At 39.2% G+C, this 5,449-nt stretch overlaps 1 pseudogene; it reads left to right on the forward strand.

Moving 5' to 3' along the window:
* The first annotated feature begins 434 nt into the window (after nucleotides 1-434).
* Nucleotides 435-1,841, forward strand: LOC103609260 (annotated as a pseudogene).
* Nucleotides 1,842-5,449: the final 3,608 nt, after the last annotated feature.

The following is a 5,449-nucleotide window of genomic DNA, read 5'->3' on the forward strand; positions in this document are numbered from 1 at the left end:
CATTCCTACGTATTTTGACAGTCTTTGTGCGTTTAAAATTTTTTGAGTTCGCAAATAAGCATATTAATTAAGTCTACTGATAGCGCCTTCAAACAGTGAACAGTTATACAAGGACCCTGGTCCTTGAGGCAAATCCCAAGATTCATAGGCCAGAAAGCAGGGAGGATCAGAACAAAAGTTGTCTAAAATAACCCACAATGCTTGGAGAACATTAATGTGATTGGCCAAGGCCTGAAGCATCTCTTCCAGCACCAGCAAAGGAGGTCATCAGTGCATCAAATTCAAACAGATCCAGAACCTGAAATGGATCTGAAAAGCCAGAATGCATGTGCTGAGATTGATGGTGTCCCCACCCAGCCCACAGCTCTGAATCATGTCCTGCAGCAGATCAGAGTGCCACCTGAGAGGAAGAGAGGAACAAGCTTGCATAGTAGTCAGGGAAAGCCAGAAGCCCCAAAGAGAAGTCCTCCAGCACTGATAGCAGCATCCATACAGAATCCATTGATGAACACCAGACCCTCAGTGCATGAAGGCTGCCATTACTCACCTGCAGCAGAAGATCAAGATTGCACCAACAGCCTGGATAACAGCGTTGCTGAGTACCTGAAGCTTGTCAACAACACAGACAAGCAGCAGGCCACCTGGATCAAGCAAGTCTTGAGAAAAAGAACCAGAAATCTGCTCAACCATCCTCCAGCTACAGAAGAAGCCTGAGCACTACCACAGGAAGCTCTGAGAGGTGGAGCAAGATGGGATCCCCAAGCAGCCAAAGGATTTCTTCAGGGACATACACCAGGTTCGAAGGATGCGGAGCAAAGGTGACTGGCTTCAGTGACGGACAGTGTCACAGATGTATTTTCCAGCTTCTTCCAGGCCACCCATTCAGCAGCATGAACTGTGGCCTCAAAGCCCAGAGAGATTTCCTCACTAATTCAGAAGGAATTTGTCAATGCAGACAATAATATCCCCAAAATGAAGGACTCTTTAGAGGAAGGGCAAGTGGATGAAGGGGGGAAGCCTTTAGAGGTGAGTTTGAAATTTCAGTCAAGCCCACACTATGGTACTGAGGAAGATTGTTCTAGTGCCACTTCAGGCTCCGTGGGCATCAACAGTACCACCAGGGATATCGCTGTAAGAGCATCCGGCTCCAAAACGAACACTCTGTACACGCAGAGTTCATGATCTAATTTGCTTCCACATGAGATCCAGGAGATCCAGAAAACCCAGAACAGACTAGAGGAATCCTTTAAGACCCTCAAAGAGCATTATCAAAGGGATTATTCCTTAATAATGCAGACCTTACAGGAGGAACGATGTAGATGTGAACAATTAGAACAGCTAAATGACCTAATCGATCTCCACCAGAATGAAATCTTGAACTTGAAGCAGGAATTGGCCAACATGGAGAAGAAAATTGCATATCAGTCCTGTGAACAGGCCCAGGACACCCAGGAGGCCCTGGTGGCATGACAGACCTGCATCTCCAAGATGGAGCTGCAGCAGCAGCTGCAGCAGATGGTGAAGCTGGAAGAGCTGGAGAACGTCGCTGCCTAGAAACTTCTGGGCCTACTCATCAACATCCTTCTGGCCATCACGGCTGTCGTTTTTGTTTTTGTCTACACGGTAGCCAACTGCATGGTCCCCCTTATGAAGACTCACATCAGACACTCAGCACTTTATTTCTTGTGTTTTTCATTGCCTTTCTCTGGAAGCACTGGGATGCCCTCTTCAGGTATGTGAAACAGTTCTTTTCATCCCTCCAATGGCACAAGAAGGCAGTGCTCCCTACCGTCTGGCAATTGCATGCAGCAGAGAGTTATACAGCAACTTATTTCCTCTGAAGTTTTTTAGTACAACGAAAGAGTTGGGTGAACCTGTTTACATTCGGGATAATGTTTTTTTCTTCCAGAGATGCAATTGCAATAGTATTTTTTAGATTTTATCCAAGAAATGTTGGTGGCAAAAACCTTGGGTCATTTTTATGTAGCATGATTTTCTTTGGGAGGCGAAACAATAAAATTAAACAATAAAATTAAACAATCCTTTAACATGAACAGACAATCTGGAGCACACTGAAGGGCAATCTAAATTGTGGCTTGAAGGACTGCACTAAAAACCATTAAAAGGATATGAGAACCTGACTAAGGTAAACCAGTTAAACCTAACACCCTGCCCTGTCTGGGATTACCACCTTGCCCCATCCCAGACTAGGTTCACTGTGAAATCCTACCACATTCCATGTCTGAATTCTTGGATTCGGGTTGGATTTTCCTTGTCCATGGAAGAACATATGGATCTCCCTGGCTTTCTCATCCAAATGGGCTACTTACGCTAACCCTGGAAGAATGATCACTTTCAAACCTGGTCCCTTAACCTTTGCTAAGATACAAAAGTGAACAAAAATGACAACATTGTGACCCACAGGATCACTGAACAGTCTTACTACAGTATTTTGGCATAGTCCTCTAAATATTCAATATTAAGCAAAATCTCTTGGCTGCACTTTTAAGATTTTTTTAATATGTATATAGTTACAAAATTAAAAATTAAAAATTAAAACACCATACTTGAAGAATGTAACACTCAAACTCTCAATGCCTCCTTATAGTTTCTAATAGAGTTTATCATCATCATCATCATCATCATTATTATTATTATTATTACTATGGTTTCTTTGGAAAGCATTGGGAGGGGTTTTTTTCCTTTGAAATGAAAAAGTGATTTTTTTTTTTTTGGCAGCTGGCCGGTGAAGAAGTGATGTTTTTATTTTTTATTTTTTTATAAGCCATTAGCCTTTAGTTATCTAAACACCACATACATAACGTCTTGCTGAATGTTGGCAAGAAGTTTTGTGATCCATATATATACTTAAGAAATCAGTATGGTGCCTAATTAATTGGGGGAAAAAATCCACCCACCACTTAATCAGCCAATAAGGGGAGCAGGGTGCATTGGGGTAGGCTTATTTGCAGAGGTAAAACCCTACACAGAGGAAACGAGATGATGATGGCACAGACATGTGAAAAGATTGCACCCCTAAAGTGAGCTCTCCAAACAGTCCCACATTGGAAATAAGCCATCAAGACAATAGGACGGACAAGAAGTGATGCTTTTAAATAGAAAAAAAAAAAAAAAGAGTGGTGAGAGCGGACACCCTTGCCTTGGTCTTTATCTTAGTAAGAAAGCATTCAGTCTTTTGTTGTTGTTGCTGGTTTTTGTTTGGGGGTTTTTTGGCAGCTGGCCAGTGTGGGGATCAAAATCCATGAAGCATTCAGTTTTTTACCATTAAGTATAATGTTAGCTGTAAGGTTTTCATAGATGTTCTTTATTGAGTGGAAGAAGTTCTCCTCTATTCCTAGTTTGCTGAGAGTTTTTATCATGAATGAGCTCAATTTTGTCAGATGCTTTTTCTTTCATCAGCTGCTATGAGAATATAATTTTTTCCTTTTGCTTACTGATATGATAGATTACATTGATTTTCAAATGTTGAACCAGCCTTCCATGCCTGGAATAATTCCCACTTGGTCATGGTATGTAATTCTTATACTTTGCTGAATTCAATTTGCTAGTATTTTGTTGAGGATTTTTATATCTAAATTAATGAGAAATATTGGTCTGTAGTTTTTGTGGGGTTTTTTGTACCATCTTTGTCTGGTTTTGGCACCAGGGTAATACTAGCCTCATAACATGAGTTGGAAAGTGTTTATTCCTCTTCGATTTTCTGGAAGATATTGTGTAAAACTGGTGTGAATTATTCTTTAAATGTTTGTAGAATTCTCCAATTAAACCATCTTGTCCTGGAGATTTCTTTTGGGGGAGGTTTTTAATTATGAATTCAATTTATTTAATGGTTATAGGACTATTCATGTTGTCTATTTCATCTTGGTTGAGTTTTAGTAAATTTTGGTCTTTGAAGAATTGGTCCGTTTCTTTGAAATTGTTGGATTTATGAGTGTAAAGTTGCCTGCAGTATTCCCTTATCATCTTTTTAATGGTTGCATGACCTGTAGTAATATCTCCTGTTTCATTCCTGATATTGGTAATGTGCATCTTCTCTCTTTTTCTCTCTCAGTCTTGCTAGAGATTTATTAATTTTATTGTTGATTTTTTAAGAACCAACTTTTTGTTTCATTGGTTTTTTTCAAATCATTTTCCTGTTTTCAATTTCACAGATTTTTGCTCTTTATCATTTCCTTCATTATGCTTGCTTTGGGTTTGTTTTGCTCTTTTTCTAATTTCTTGAGGCCTATAGGTACTTACATTGTTGCTTTGAAACCTTTCCTCTTTTCCAATGTAAGTATTTCGTGCTATACATTTCCCTCTCAGTGCTGCTTTTATTTAGCTATATTTTACTAATTTGGTTTTATATTTTCATTTTCATTCACTTCTATGTATTTTTTAATTTCCTTTGAGATGACAATGTGCAATTTAAGCTGAGACTTGTATGAAAAGTTGGCCAAGAGAAGTGGGAAGTAAAAGAAGAGTGCATTAGGTTGGTAGACTGGAACTACATCACCCAATATTCCTCTCTCAATACCTAACAAAATAAACAAAAACTCCTAAAAACCAGTAATCGTATTCTCCATCAAAAAACAAACAGATATAGGCTCCTAATAACACATAATATACACACCTAATATGCCACAATAACTTCAAAAGATGGTGAACCATGAACACAGAAGGCAGGATGCTATCAGCTAGGGCATGCAGCCTGTATGATCTCACAGAGCCCAAGCACAGAAAGGGCCCCATATTTGGTTTAATGCTCTGTTGCCACTGTCTTCAAATTATTAATAATTTAATCTTTGAACGGTGAAGTTGGATGGGACAATTGCAAATGATGGAATATGCACATGATCGGAAGAGATACATGCATGGAAGAGATACATGCATATGCTTGCCCACCATTTTTTGCTCCCCATTTGCATATAGGGTTTGTGATGCCTCATGATGTTTGAGAGTTGAGCAAGAATCATAGCGCATACACGTACGTATTCCTGCTGTAACTGAGTAAGAGGGCGCACTGATAACCCCAAGAGGACACACTTGCTATTCACACCAGAACTTGCTTCAAGCACAAAAGGAAGACAACGGTGTTCTAAGAAACAGAAAAAAACAAGAAAACTTATCATAATCTTTCTTACTTGTGTAAACAGCCTGCATTAACCAATCACTTCTGCTGAATATAATGACATAGAAGGAAGGGAGAGATAGGGCAACCCAAAATTCGTTTCCTTTCAGTCCTTTTTTACTCATCAGTAACTTAAAGTTTGAGAGTGTTGGTTGAATGAACACATATAAACAAGTGAAATAAAAACAGTTGAGTTAGTTTTGTGCAGCTTTTGCACTGTTCTGATACAAATAAAATGGGTATGCATGCACAAGCCATGAAATATGAATTGTATAATTTTTGTGATTCCACATTAAGTGTGCTTATATTTATATCTAA

Source organism: Galeopterus variegatus, unplaced genomic scaffold (genome assembly GCF_000696425.1).
Source record: "Galeopterus variegatus unplaced genomic scaffold, G_variegatus-3.0.2 Scaffold9402, whole genome shotgun sequence".
Lineage (NCBI taxonomy): Eukaryota > Metazoa > Chordata > Mammalia > Dermoptera > Cynocephalidae > Galeopterus > Galeopterus variegatus.